Here is a 16339-nt window from a genome sequence, read left to right as displayed (position 1 = left end):
AGGCATAAAATATGTTGATATGAAAATGAATTCAACATAATTATTAAATAATTATGTTTTCAAAGTCAACAACAACATGAGTAACAATAACAAATTATCAACATGAGAGGTGTCTATATCAAATAAAATGTAAGGAACTTACATAGAATTTGAAGAGCTGATCACTGTTAAATTTATTGAATAAGAACATCAAAACTATGATCACAAAATTGATATGATGATTGGAAATTAAGAGTATTGATATAAACATTTCAATGAATTGATATTAAAGACATCCAAAAAAAAAATCATAACATTCAAATTACTTTATTTGCATCACATGTTGTGTACAAAAAAAAACACAATAGTTAACCTATAAATGTTTATTAAAGTTGTGTTCACTCCTCATACATGAAATTTCATTGTCTAATGGAATATATTCCCCATTATTAATGGGACCTAAATCTACAAATAGATTAATACTATTAGTTCTATGATCTTCATCACCTTCAAATATAAGTAAATGAAAATAAATCAATTCATCATCTTCGTGGACTTGATTCCCATATGGTTGTTTATGTCCTTCAAACACTTCAGTAGGATCATCATTCTCCTCATCTTGGTCACATGACTTATTGACACTAAAATCTTCATCATCCCCATCTTGGCCATCTATGTCTTCAAGGGAGGCTTTTGCACCTTCAAGTAAATTTTGGTCCTCTACATCTTGAACAAATTTTACTCTTCGTCCTCTTGGATCATAATCAATCACAAATGACCATCCAGGTTCTTCTAAATTTGGAATAAGAAATATTTTTTCACATTGATTTGGAAACACATAAGGTTTAGACGTGGCTTCAAACCTAGATGTATTGATCATATGGAATACATTGTTGTGCAACAAGATAGTTTTATCTTCACCCACTTTGATAAGCTTATACCATTTACACAAAAAAGAACCTTCTTGAAAAATGTAAAAATCAAGCTCTATAATATCCTCCAACACTCCATAATACTAAAGTGTGCTCATGATTGGTTGTTTATCATTTACATGTGAACGAAATTCCACCTCAAATGATGCTAAAACTCCAAAATCATAAGTTTGTCTCTCTTTTCATCAACTTTTTTGATTCAAAAATGATGACCAAGATTCCACATTACTTTGTAATATGTTACTAAATTCATATAAATTTTAGCTAATTAGATTCAATGGTACATAAGTTTAAAGACAATTTATTAAAAATATACAATATATTAATATATTTTATTACCTCCCCATTTATAAATCCTTTAAAAAAATTCAATTGTTATGGTGTCACTCTATTCTTTCATTTTGTTGCCTCATGTCTAATATTAGTCTTTAGCCAGTTCCATGAGCATCTCTCTAGCCATTTTCTTTTATGGCTCGTTGGTAGTCCTCGAGAATTGTTTTGACCATGTTTATTATATGTTGGCTTATGCCTTTTAATCCTCTAATTTATTTTGTTCAACATATTTCTCCATCCATTCTAGCATAAAGTCAGAGTTGTATGCAATGTACAAATGTAATGCCTCACACTCCTTAGCATCTAAAATCAAAAATTGGAATTTTTGATGAATTATAAATTATTTGAAGTTGTGTTTTAAAAATTAAGATAAAAACTATTATGTCCAAAATACTTGCATATCTTTTATCCTCTTAGAGGTTCCCTGGCCCTCCAATTTTTCTCCTTCAAATAATTGAAATGGGCTATTATTCCATAGTTGTGGAGCTTTGAGGTGCAACTGAGGTAATCACTCACTCAAATGAACCATTTCTTGGAAAACCGTATACCCCTCAACCATAGACCCTTCAAGTTAAGCCTTTTGTCTCACAAATTTTTTTAACACCTTCATATATCTTTCAATGAGCCACATTGTTTGAATATGAATAGAGACACACAAATCAATCTCTTCTACTAGGTGTACAAGGTAGTGCTCTTGAGAATTATAAAAACTTAGAGGGAAGCACATTTGAAGGTCACACATCAAAAGAAAAATATTCTTCTTCCAATACTTCAAGTCATCCTAATGTATCTCTTTAGATGAGACTCACCTACAAGTATTAACATGTATTAAATAAACCTTTATGATATTTTAAAATTATATGCTTCAAATGACAAGATTCATGGAAGAGTATGCATCAACAATTCAAAATACCTAAAATATTTGGATAATTTGTAAATAGCTAATGTGATATCAAGATCAAAAGTGCTTGGTAATGTTGCAGGCAACACGTACTACATGACATTGACAAATAAATATGTAAAAATATGCATGAAATTATATTATCACTCACATACTCAAATTTCTAATTATGTTACCAATAATTATAACATACTACAAAATTAGCTTTATCCAATTGTACCAATCATGGATTTTTAGTCCTGACAACTCTGATCCATCCCCTGCAAATAAGTTTTTTTAATGTTGCACCAAATCTTGAAGGACATTTTGTTATTTTCATTGTATCTATGATATTATCTTTTTCCTTTTATGTAAGAGTCCATGGAGCATGCACATATGTGTTGTCTCCATGCAACCACATATTTAGCATGACATTGGCAATTTGCAAGTCCTTTCGTAACTTTATTTGTGCTTCAAGGTTAGTTCCATTTAGATGTTTCCACAAGCATTTTGTCACATTTTTCCCAATGTGCATAGTATCAAATAGGTGGACTATTGGTAGATCAACATAATATTCTAATTTGTAAAAAATTGAGAGTCTTTTCATTCCTAGTGGAAAGCATGTCCCTTCTTTTTTTTCATATGTCTCTTTCCACCTAGCAGGGTTCATCCTTTTTGGCTTTCACATTTCCACTTCCTTTCCATTAAACTTATTTTTTTCATGTAGTCAATAGCGATGATTTTGTGGCAAGAAATGTATATACTCATCATACACAATTTTATTGAGATCTTTTTATTTCCTATACAGAGTTTTTGGCCGACATGATGGACAACCATGTTTCCCCTTTGTTTGTAGCCCTAAAATAAGAATGGGAACCATAGTTAGTAAATGGTATAGTAAATATAAAAATTAAAAAATCTAATTGATCATATATTACCACAATAAATAGAGAGCCCAGGTGCATCATGAATTTTCTAGACAAGTATTGCATGAAAGAGGAAGTTTCTATTAGTGATAGGTCTTGATACATCATGCATATGTACACCATTCCATAATTTGTGAAGCTTATCAATGAGGGACTCCATGCATAGATTCATATTTTTTACCTAATATTTCCCTAAATAAACAAAAAAATTATTAAGGTTCAATAGGATTGAAATATTTGTATATAATTTTCAAGAAGACATTGCATTGTATTCATGTATTTTTATACCTGGTATAATAAGAGTTAACATTTCATGCTCCTTCTTCATTGCCATCCAAGGGGGCAGATTGTTGTTAATAATTGTAATTGGCCAAACATAATATGTTGTCCTAATATCTCCAAATGGATTAACACCATCTATTGCTAGAGAAATACTTGCATTCCTTGGTTCGTTTCTTAAATGTGGCAATTTTTCCTCAATTTCCTTCCAATATTTGCTATCTCTAGCCATACGCATGACACCATCTTGGCTTCTCCCTTGTGCATGATAATTCATACATTTTTCTGACTCCTTACATTTGAACATCCTCTCAAATCTTGGTTTTAATGGAATATGTCATAGTACTTTATAAGGAACCTTCTTGGATACTTGATCTTGACGATACCTACTTGTGTGACACACTGGGCATTGCTTCAAAGTTGCATTCTTTCCATAGTAAATCATCTGGTCATTTGTTCATGCATCATATATATTGTAATCCATCCTAATGTCTTTCATTATGGAAGATACTTCTCTACAAGAATGAGGTAGCTTATTATCCTTTGGGAGTATTTTGTTTGCCAAAAGCCTATATGATGAAATAAATAATTTTAATAAGTATAAAAAATACTTGAATATTTTAACACATTAAAGAATATTAATCTATATAAAATCCATATTTCATTCTATAGATACCAACAAGTTGTCACTTCTTTAGTTTCCTATTTTGGCACCTTTTGCAAGTGCGATATATCATTTCATTGAAGTATGCATTTGTACCTGGGGTGGGTCTTGGTGCTCATTTATTTGAATATTCAGATGATGATGATGTTCTATTTCCCTAAATGTGTCATGTAATATCAGCAATAAGTGTACAACTTTTAACTTGCATATCACATTCTTGAAGAACATATGATTAGAAATTAAGAAATTCAAAACTTTGAAAATGTGCCTTTAAGGTGGCATGCATTTAATTTGAAAGCCTTGAAGATGTTTTCTAATTTGAAGGGTTTTATTAATATCATAAAGGAGTTTCATAATTCATGTGTACATTACTGTCAAACAGGTTATTTTAATCACTAATTAATTTAATATTTTAATCATAATAATAAAGATATGGACTATTTATCTATGTGCTAATATTAAACTGCAGTCTAGTGTTTGATTTCATTAGAAATTATATCACAATTAAAAAAAGAAACATAAATACCTAGTCTTCTATTACATAAATTATTCAAGTTTCTCTTTAGAAGAATCCTGTAAAAACCAAACACTAGTCAACAAGTTGTATCATAATTTGACAAACTCTCAAAAAAAGAGGACATGCAAAAGGAAAGAGAGATATTAATCAAACCCCTAACCAATAGGTAGGAGATATATCTTGAAAAAAATTGGTACAAAAAAAATTAGTGAAAGGTCTAAAAAGAAAACACTTAAGTCAAAGTATACTACAAAATAAACTTAGTGCAAATGGAGAATTCAAATCACACCACAATTCAGGCAACTAAGGAGGAGTAAGTTAAAATAACACCCTCTATTAGGGAAATAAGAAACCTTGTTTTAAGGAAGAAATATACTTGTGTTGGGCAGCCTGTTATTGTTGTTATGGTTGGGGAAGAAGTATATGGCAGCCTATTATTGTTGTTATGGGTAGGTCTACATTGTATGGGTCAGTATATACTTGCATCATGATAGTTTATGTTGTTTATTACCTTAAGTAGATTATATTATATTGATGAACATATTCCTCTAAAGAATTATTTTTTTGGACTTTTATTGAACAGGAAGAGAGGCATTTTTAGGTGAACTTATCTTGGATGCTTTGCCAAACCTTGAATAGTGTGCAAGTTTTTTCATGCTTTAAGTTGATATCCTCTTTCTATAGGAAGCCATCATATTATTGCATGATTTTGTGTTTATCTAAAGTTTGAATTGCTCCACATTTTCACATGATCTCTTCGTTCCAATTTTTATAATCTTAGTTGTTTCGCCACAAGGACTTATCATTTTGTGTCTTAGGAGCAATACAATTTGTAATACATAAACTTTATAGAAAATTGCATTTATGGTTGATACTCATTATTAATTATTAATGAATATTCTTCTATTTATACAATTTTTGCTTGAGTTATTTTATTAACAACATTATTGATTTCAGGAGCCTAATGTCTCTAATCACATAGATATTTTATTTATTTTTGAATGCCCAATACTAAATGATGAAGTTGATCCTAAAAGTACACCCAAGGGAAAGCTTGATATAGAGATTTCTTTTTTGTGTACAAAAACTAGTTTCGTGTATATGAATTCACCATATTTTTCTAAGTTATAAACACTTCTTTATGTTGTTGTCTAGGGAGTGTAACTTATACAATCATGAAAGTAAATGAGTCAGGGTGTTGTGAAAGAAGTGTAAGAATAGAAAAATGAGGATTAGAATAGATATCAGATGGACTATTTTGGAATCCCATGGGTATCCCTATTATGATTTAGGTGCAAGTTGGAATCTAAATCTTGACTAGTGTAGACATAGAGAACATTTATAAAGGTAGGATAGGAATCTCTAGCACAATATGATCTATGGAGTTGTATGGCAATTCAGGGGCTAAACTAGGAGTCTTCTAATGTTTGAAAAATATAATCCAAAGTAGGAAAATTTTTTTCAAGAATATTTGAAGATTTTTCTAGTCAATGATAGCTAAACTATAGGTAGAGTCTAATTCACTTTGGTTCATTTGGAGGATAGATATCTCTAGCACAATATGATGTGTGGAGTTGTATGGCAGTTTAGGGGCTAAACTAGGAGTCTTGTAATGTTTGAAAAAGATAATCCAAAGTAACTCACTCAAGAGGAACATATCTATACCTTGGAGGAAAGATTAGAAAGAGATCCTAGGAGGCTTATGCACTTGGAGAATACTAAATACCTTAGGTACTATTATATGGACCTATTAGCTTAGGAAGCAAGAAGTGAGAAGCTAATTTCCAGATCCAACACTCACTCTGCATCAGACATCAATGGACTAGCTTATATTTATAGATGATAAATTCAAATAAATTTAAAAGCTCAATAAATTAAGAATATTAGAAAATTTTCTATAGAATTGAATATTTCCTAGGTCATATCCACATAATCACAAGGTGCAAGAAGTCATTGCAAATAGAATAAAAAATACCCAATGGTCTGTCATGCATTGATGAAATAAAATAGGGAAAAATAGGAAAATAAGATGAACAAAATCAATATTTTGCAAAGTAATTTAGTAGTAGAAATTTTTTGTTAACTTACTTAGAGAAACTGATATTAACTTACTTAGAGAAACTGATTCAAACTTCATAGACAAGAATTTCCCCATAGTTGGATGTAGTATATTTCTGTTAAGTAGCTACTGAAATATAAAACAACATTCAAAGGTAAATAAGAAAACACTCACTAAAACAAAAAATAAATAGTATATATTGTGAACTACACAAAGTCATAGATGAATTAAAAAAAAGTCACTACAAATTAGTAACACATCTATTCTTGGTATTTACCTCAAAAAATCATGCATGAATATCAACAATACCTTAGTTGGTAGTCACTATTGTTCTATTTTTGTTTTGACAAACAACTCTAACCCTTCACCATGGAAAAAAAATAGATGGAATTGCAAATAAAATAAACAACACTCAATGGTTTGTAATATGTTGACAAAATAAAATAGGGATAGAACTCTATTAAAAAAAGAAAAAACAAAATAAAATAAAATTATGAAGTGTACTTTACTAGTAGCGAATTTCAGTTAACTTACCTAAAGAAACAGATTCAAACTTCACAAACAAAAATTTCCACAGATTTGGATATAGTATTCATTTGTTAAGTAGCTATTGGAATATAAAACAATAATAAGTGATGAATAAGAAAACACTCATTGAAACACAAAAATAGATAGTATACAAAGTGAAATGCACAAATTCTCAAGTGAATTAGAAAATAATTAGTGCAGATGAATGACAAATATGTTATTAGTATTTACCTCACAAAATTGTGCTTGTAGAAGAATATTAGCAATACCTTAGCTAGTAGCCATTGCTATTTTATTTTTGCTTTGACAAAGGCCTGTAACACTTCACCATGGAAAAATGAACTTTAGTTATACACATTTTACCATGAATGAACTCAAAAAATTCTAAATAACACTTAAAATTGAGGCTTCTGCTACCATATATTCACTCTTCCTAATAAAAAATTTAGATTAATTAATCTAGGCAAGGTTGAAATTATGCATTTATTTAGTAAACTTCCAATTTTTATAATAATTTTGAGTTAAATGTTTCTTGCAAATCCACTAATCACAATACTTGTTAATATGTTGAATTTGTACAAGTAGAAATTGGACTCTTAGTGGAAAAAGATAAACTTTTAAACTATATTTGTCAAGCACTAAATGGTTGAAGCTTAGTAGACTAACCATGGCCGTACTTTCACATTATAAATTTTTTTACTAATGATGAATATTTGATCTTCAAATTCTAATCTCATTACATGGGTAATAAATGCTACTTCATGAATATGGGAGTTGGAGTTTTGTTTGTTAGTAAGAGATGATCCTTAAATGGAGAAAAATGAAACATGTTGGATTAAGAGATATCTACTTTAAATCATTGTACAATTAGGTTGAAAGATAAAAATGTGAATACAACACTTAGCCAAAGACAAAGTAGTTGTCAAGGTTAATCACTACCATTATTTCTTTTCCCTTTGGCTTCCCAAAGAGGAATATGACAGTAATAACAATGCTGAAACAATGAAAAAATTTCTCAACTATGGCTTAACAATTATAGGTCAAGGCTAGGAGCATGCTCTACAGGAGCTAGAAAAGAACCTAGAGTGATATACCCCTTTTCCAGTGTCAAATGTCTCTAAGATTTTGAGGGTTTTTGGTGAGAAGGGAAGTGGAAATGGAAGGTAAAGTGGGCCTTCTACGGTGAAAGTTACAAGGGCAAAATGTGTGGCTTATTCTATAATGATTGCTCATATTATTGAGGACTACAATGGACTTGTACATTAAAGTACTTTTGTAGCTTCAGGGAACATTGTTAGAGAGAGATATGAGTTTCATGAATGTCAGACAAGGTGGTAGTGGGTGGTCTATCTGGAGAAGTAAAAGTGGCAAGATTTATAACATGATCTATTCTAAATTCTTTGGCAGGCAAAAAGTTCTTTAGCTTTCTACCCAAGGAGATAGTTCTTGCTTCACTTGATTCCTTTGGTAAAGTTTGTAATGCATTTGAAGCTTCTAGAAAGGATGTGCTAAAAGATTCTTTGGTTGTAATGACATGGCTTGTAAATGACAGGTTTGGAGAGAAGGCTATTGAGCTAACAAAAGAAAATTTTGGAGCTGTAGGCCATGTGATCTCTATAGCTTAAGACCATCTCCAAAATTAGAAATTCTCTAAATCCAAAAAGTTCAAAAAAAACTACCAAAGCAATGTAAGCCGCTAAAAAGAAAAAAATAAACCAAGTAAATGAAACATGATACATTCCTTTATTAGGAAGTTTTTATAGTGGGAAAGGAAACCTTGTAACATAACTTGTACAAAAAACATTTTTAACGGATTGTATTCTATCAAATCAGTACTTATGAAGAATATTGTTGTGGGTAATGGGATGTTATCTTAAATTATTGCAAAGAACTTTGTTTGTAGAGATGTCCAAAACAAAACAAAATCTATGAAACATTTTCCCCTTAACCAAAAACAAAGTCAGCACACATCGATATTCATAGTCCCCATGGGAATCTGAATCTAGGTCTTCACAATGAAACTCAATGCTTTATGTTTAACTAATTAATTTCAACCTCTAAGATAAAATAATTTATAATTCTTTTTAAAATGGTGCACACATTTATAATGGAATTGGTTAAGTGCTTGAACAAGAAAATGTTGCACATAATTGAATAGGGCTTAAGTTTATTTTCCATATTGGTTGACATTCCATTTTCAATCTAATTTCAAAAGTGAAATCTATGAGAGGTTATGCTTTTTTTTTGGATCTATCAAAGAAATAGACAACAATAATTAACAATCATACCCTATTATATTAATTAGAACAATTGGGTTCCAAATCAAAACAAAGCAACCCTATAATAGAGACTTGTCCCTAGATAGCTGGTCAGTTTCTATACATCCACCACTTAACCACTCAATCGTGTAGGTTTATGAAAAAGGACAAAAAATAATAATTAATGTAGTTATGGTTCACAATCCATAGTAGAAGTAGTGAAAAGTGCCAACAAATAGTAAAAAATATCTCAATTCTACTCAAAATCATTAAATGAGCTGGAATAATTGGAATGAGAAGTAATAGAGACAAAATCAATAGGAGAAAACTATAAGAACAAAAATCATTTAATTTAGATTTCACTTTAACAAAAAATCCTTATATCCCATGAGTTATTCACCATTTCCCCAAAAAATCCACTAGATTCAAATTGCACCAGATCTACTCATTTTTAACCATGATGTAAAATAACATTATTACTTTACCTGATCTCAATTGAAACATCAACCTAAACAGAAAAATGATTTTTTTTCCAATTATACTAGGAAACAAATTGTGCTAAAAAGGAAATATCAGTGGAAACCAAAACTATGCACAATTTTCACGTTGTAAATATGTAGAAATAAACTTTCTTAAGAGAAATAGTTTCCAAATTCCTATGATGGGAGCCTTGACAAAAACTTTTGGGTCTTAAAAACTATTTGTACTTAAAATTCAAATATTACATATTGTTTATATAATTTAATCAGAGTCACCTTCAAGTCCAAACCAATGAAGTCTTTCAAAAACTTAGGATTCAATGATATGCTACGTTGTTTCTATGAAGAATCATCACAAATTATTGGTAATTGTCATGAATTATTACTTGGAACATTTTTGGGCTAATATTACAATTTGTTATAGATTATATCATTTCTAGAGCCAAGATCTAGTGTATCACATTACCTCATAATTTTTTCAGATATCCACTATAATGGTTACAAACATCAATTTTGTAATTGAAATATTAAGCAAGTGAAGGTGGAGTGGGATCAATACAATTTGAGAGGATGAAGCCTCCAAAAAAATAGACTACATTAACTTGTTTCTCTAATTTGGGATGATAATTTGTAGGGGTTGGCAATGTTTATAATACTGGCTTGGTCATGACCTCTGCTTCTCCCACTTATGCTCCTATATAGACTTTGTTCTATTAACCCACCTCATTTATTCATACTTATAATCCTCATCATTCTTTCCTCATGTCACTAGTTATGTTGTTATATCATATTTCTACTAGATTATATGTTTATGTAAATAAAAAAAAAAAAAAGTTTAAATCATTTGTATAAGATTATATGTTTATATTAATGCAAAAATATATAAAGTTCACTATTTTTAGGTTCACTGTGATTAATTTTTTATCTAAGTTTTGGATCACGCTCAATGTTATCCTAGAAAAGATCATAGATTATGGAGCTTTGGTCTCAAACATTGGTAAAAAAAAGACTATAGTCAAATCCAAAAATCATAGATATATATGTGTCTAGGGTACCCTAAGGGAAAGCCTATTAGACTTAAACAATCCACAAGGATGGTTAAGCTCTTAGTTGTAAATTCAATTCAGAGGGGTTGGTCTTGGCAAGCGATTACCACTTAGTTCAAGTTGAATTTCAACCATCTAGGTTTCAAATTGGAAGATCTCGTGTAGGCTCAGCTCAACAGATTGAGAAATATGACTATTTTTTTATTATTGCCTTTCTAATGATGGTCTATTAATCTAAATAAGTTATAGAAAATTAGGCCTACATGCTATAGGCCTTACACAATATGGACAAGGTTAAGATAGGTCAATTGTTACACAGAGAAATTTTTTTAATATATGTCTCCTAGTGTGAAAGGAGCCAAACTTTGATGGGGGAATATGTTTTAGAACTTACTATTCTACATCATGGGCAAAGGAAAATATATTAGGCACATGCCCTGCTACCTTCATTTGCCTATGAAAACTTGCAATCAACACATACATTTTTCCTCCTCTCAAGTGTAATTTATCTCCAACAACAAAAGTGTGCACCCTATTCCTTATCATACAAATATTTCCCTCCATCTAAGAAACCTGCACCATCTCTAGTAGGAACTTGGCTACTTTGTGGCCCTTGTTTAATTTAGCTCTCTCTAAATATATGTGTGTGTGTGTGTGTGTGTGTGTGTGTGTGTGTGTGTGTGTATTTTAAATTCACCAAGTGTTTCATCAAGTTCTAACATGATGAGATGCCATTTTCCAAGACTGAGTTCCACATTTGGATGCTGATTTGGATATTGGAAGGCTAAGTGAGATTTTAGAATATTGACATCCTAGTTATATATGTCTATGAACTTCCTCAGAAATTGGAAAACCCTTTTGCTCTAATATATTGATTGCATGTATCACTTGTAGGACTCTTAAGGGCTGGTTTCTGATATCGATATTATAGCTACTACCTTCACACTTCTCAGAACGTTCGGCTATACTGCCCTACTAGGGCTATCTATTCTATTGGATGGATTCATCAAAGAGAATGAGGTGTTGTACTACTAGAGCCATCTGTTGACTAAGTCATTTTAGTTCGAGGGTTTTGACATTAGTTTCACCTAGCATGATAGAAGTGTTCTAATAGGGACAATATAATGGTTTTGTTGCTTTTGATTTCTTGTACCATGACACTGCTTTGTTTTTTATAGATTGGGCATGCTTACAACCTTAAAACCAAAACAATGAAGGATATGGGATTCATGTCCACACTATTGAAATTATAATTTAAGTCTAAAAAAAATCCATTGACATGAGAGATGGGGCTTTTAAAATGCCCCAAAATTTTTCCCTCGAAAATGGGGTTTTAAAATCTATCTTCAAATTTATCTATCGTGTTGATCTCCTCATTCAATGAAACATCAAAATCGATGCTCTAAGTAATTTTAATAGCTCATGATTAGGGTTTATTCGAATGCCTACTAGATGTTCATATATTTTTGGATGGTCTTCAAAACTTTGTAGTTGTGACATCAAACCTCTACAGACTAGGGGAAGGCAGAAAAATGTTAGTGTAATTTTATCTACAAAAAAGCATAATGTCAACCTTCTTCATGTAAGGAAAATCAGGTGTGGAAACAACTTCCTACACTAATCTCTTAAGAGAAGTATGATGCAAATCCTATTAAAATATTTTACACTTACAAATTCAATATCATGTAAATAATAATATTATAGCAAATCAAGCATAAAGAAAATATACAGAGAAAGAAACACATAACAAAAAGATTTTTTGATGGGGAAAAACCTTTCGATAAAACAACCCCACGCCTCTAGAACCTGCACAATGTATTATCTTGAAGACAAAGTTACAATACACTTGTAATGCAAGTTCAACAGCGACATAGTACCAACAATACACTTTCTCTTGAAGACTCTAGTAGCAACTCATAGTACCAACAATACACTTTCTCGCATCCCACCTCTTTGCAACTCTAAAAATGATTATATCCATGCGCTTCACTTTAGGGCTACTCCCAAAGGTTACCATATTAGGGTTTTACCATTCTCCGAGAAAATAGGAACCCTAAAATTTTTTTCGAGGGGATGCCCTAAACCCCACTATTGGGGTAGAGTGTACAGTACTCAAATTTATTAGTTGCCACATGTCTTCACCTATCATCAAATCTTCCTAACATAGCTCTTATGTGTCATATGAATCCGTCATAACCATTTTAGCAATGATCTCCTTATACACAATTCAAGATGCTGACACATCAACATTATTTGTAAGAAATACATTTTACAAAACAAATAATAAGAATAGGAATTATCCAAGGTTGAGACACCTTATTCCTAACATTCTCGCACTTGTTGAACACCTTGTAAGAGCAACAAGAACATAACAGGAACTAACCACTATTGGCCAAAAGGCCCATAGACTCCAAATACCATCTGAACTTCTCAGTGCCCACTGGTTTCGTTAATTCATCTGTAACATTCTTCATAGTATCTACCTTCTCCAAATTTACCTTTCCATCTTCCACCATATCTCTCACAAAGTGAAACTTCATTTTGGCATGGAAAGTTGGATTCTTCACAAGGAAAATAGTGCTCTGACTGTCACACCAAATAGTAATCTATTCTACATCAACACCAACATTAGAACAGAATCTCTTAAGCCAAATGGCTTCCTTACAAGCATGAGTAGAAGCCATGTACTCAGCTTCTGTAGTGGACAAAGCAACCATAGGTTGTTGCTTGCTCATCCCACTGATGGCACTACCAAACATTGTGAACACATAAGCACTGGTGGATCTCTTGCGGTCAATATCACCTACCCAATCTAAATCCACAAACCCACGAATACAAACTGAATACAAAAATCCAAAAGAGTTAACATGATAACATATGGAGTAATCTGATGTACCCCTCAAATATCTAAATACTTACTTAACTGCATCCCAATGTACCCATCTAGGATTAGCCATAAACCAACTCAGGACTCCCACTGGTTGGGCAATTTGTAGTCTAGTACAGACCATAGCATACATAAGACTACCAACTGCACTAGCATAAGGTACTCTACTCATGTCCTCCATCTCACTAGGAGATTTTGGACAATCATCTACAGATAACTTTGTTCCCACAGAAATAAGAACACATAGTGGTCTACAATCTGCCATGTTGAACCTATCCAACACAGACTTTACATACTTACTCTGACTCAACCACAATTTTCTGTTAGACCTATCTCTACTGATTTCCATACCCAAGATGTACCTAGCTGCCCCAAGATCTTTCATCTCAAACTATGTTGACAATTGAGATTTAAAATTAGAAATCATACCCTTACCCTTCCCAAACAACAACATATCATCAACATATAATGCAACAATAAGAAGATGATCATTTTCAACTCTGAAATAAACACAATGATCTAATTTCGATCTTACAAATCCAATTGACAACAAAAAGGCATCAAACTTAAGGTACCACATCCTAAGAGATTGCTTCAAACCATATAGAGATTTCTTTAATCTTTAAACAAAGGATTCTTTACCTTTAACAATGTAGTGCTCAGGCTGTGACATATAAATCTCTTCCTCCAAATCAGCATGAAGGAAAGTTGTCTTCACATCCATCTGTTCTATCTCTAAATCATATGATGCAGCAAGAGATAACATAAATCTAATGGATGTCAAATTTGCAATAGGAGATAACATTTCACCATAATCTATTCCCTCAACCTGTGAATACCCCTTTGCAACCAATCTAGCTTTGTACCTTTCAACACTGCCATCTGCACAGAATTTTTTCTTGAACACCCATTTACAACCAACAAATTTTCTCCCTTTAGGAAAAGGTACAAGGTCCCATGTTTTTTTTTTCTCTAATGAAGCCATCTCATCATCCATAACCTCAATCCAGGAACTTGCATCTTCCATGCCCAAAGCCTCTTTCATAGATCTAGGCTCATCAGTGTTAGTAATCAAAGCAAAAGCACAACTGTAATCTAACATAGAATAACCAAACGTTTCTATTTTCTTTCTTTCTCTCATGGATCTCCTCAAGGGCTGTGGTTGAGGTTGTTCTTCCTCTTCTTCTAAACTATCAGAGCTGCTAGAGCTCTCCTCATTATTAGACCCAACATGGTCTCTCTATTCAATCTTCTTAGGGGTAGGAGGCAACTGAACAACATCTTTTTCCTTTTCTTTTTCATCTAGTTGTAGCACAATAGGAGAAGATATTAGCTCTCTAAAAATAACATTTCTACTATACAACACCTTACTAGTAATAGGATCCCAAAGCTTGTATCCTTTTACACCAGCATGTATCCGATGAAAATACATTTAATAGCTTTGTTTTCCAACTTAGATATTTTCTCCTTTGGGACATGTGCATAAGCTTCACAACCAAAAACATGAAGATTTTTAAATGAAGGCTTCTTACCAGACCACACCTTCATGGGTGTCTTACCAACAAGGGCTGATGTAGGAGATCTGTTAACTAGATAGTAGGTAGTGACCACAACTTCGGCCCAAAATCTTTGTTCTAAATGAGCTCCACTAAGCATACTCCTAGCCTTCTCCATCAGTGTCCTATTCATTCTCTCTGCAACTCCATTTTGATGTGGGGTATAAGGAGTTGTCTTATGCCTCTCAATACCTTTTTCTTTATAGAATTGTTCAAACTTTGCTGAGGAAAACTCACCACCATTGTCAGTTCTCACACACTTAATCTTCTTACTAGTCTGATTCTCTACAAGGGCTTTAAATTCCTTGAATTGACTAAAGACTTGTGTCTTAATTTTAAGGAAATAAATCCATGTCCTTCTACTGTAATCATTTATGAAAGATACAAAAAATACAGACTTGCAGATTGAAGAAACTTTTATAGGACCAAATACATTAGAATGAATAAGATCCAAAACATCAGAAGATTTGTGAGAACTAGAGTAAAACTGAACACAATTTTGTTTACCATAGACATAGTGTTCACAGAAGTTGAACTCGAGATTGCAATCATTTAACCCCTCAACAAGATTTTTTTTTTAGGGTTCTGAGACCCTTTTCACCAATGTGACCAAATCTCAAATGCCACAACATTGTCTTTTTTGTAGGAAGCTTTACTTCCAAAGTGTTTGCATTTCCATCAAAACCAATAACCATAGAATTCTTCACTGCTTGTTCAGATGGTGAGGATGAAGAGCTATTACATAGAGGAATACATGCATCTAGCTGAAATAAGGCACCTCTCCTAGTACCCCTTGCAAGCACTATCGATTCTCTCATCATCTTGCATCCTTCTTTTGAAAAAACAACTTGCACACCTACATCATTCAACATACTTACAGATAATAGGTTTCATGCCAAAATTGGAATGTGCATAACTCCATTTATTCCTTTTACTCATCCATCAAGAAATTTGATAGTGACCCTTCCGCCTCCAACTATCTTTAGGTGAGAATCATCACCCAAGTACACCTTTCC

The 16339-nt window shown here is 32.1% G+C and overlaps 1 pseudogene; it reads left to right on the top strand.

Moving 5' to 3' along the window:
- Positions 1 to 7864: 7864 nt before the first annotated feature.
- On the top strand, positions 7865 to 8789 carry LOC149559130 (protein EARLY-RESPONSIVE TO DEHYDRATION 7, chloroplastic-like; annotated as a pseudogene).
- Positions 8790 to 16339: the final 7550 nt, after the last annotated feature.

Source organism: Cupressus sempervirens, chromosome 5 (genome assembly GCF_028749045.1).
Source record: "Cupressus sempervirens isolate cs-2001-9-10 chromosome 5, ASM2874904v1, whole genome shotgun sequence".
In the NCBI taxonomy this organism is placed as follows: Eukaryota; Viridiplantae; Streptophyta; class Pinopsida; order Cupressales; family Cupressaceae; genus Cupressus; species Cupressus sempervirens.
Note: the sequence above shows the minus strand (reverse complement) of the source record. Positions and strands in the feature narration are given on the sequence as shown.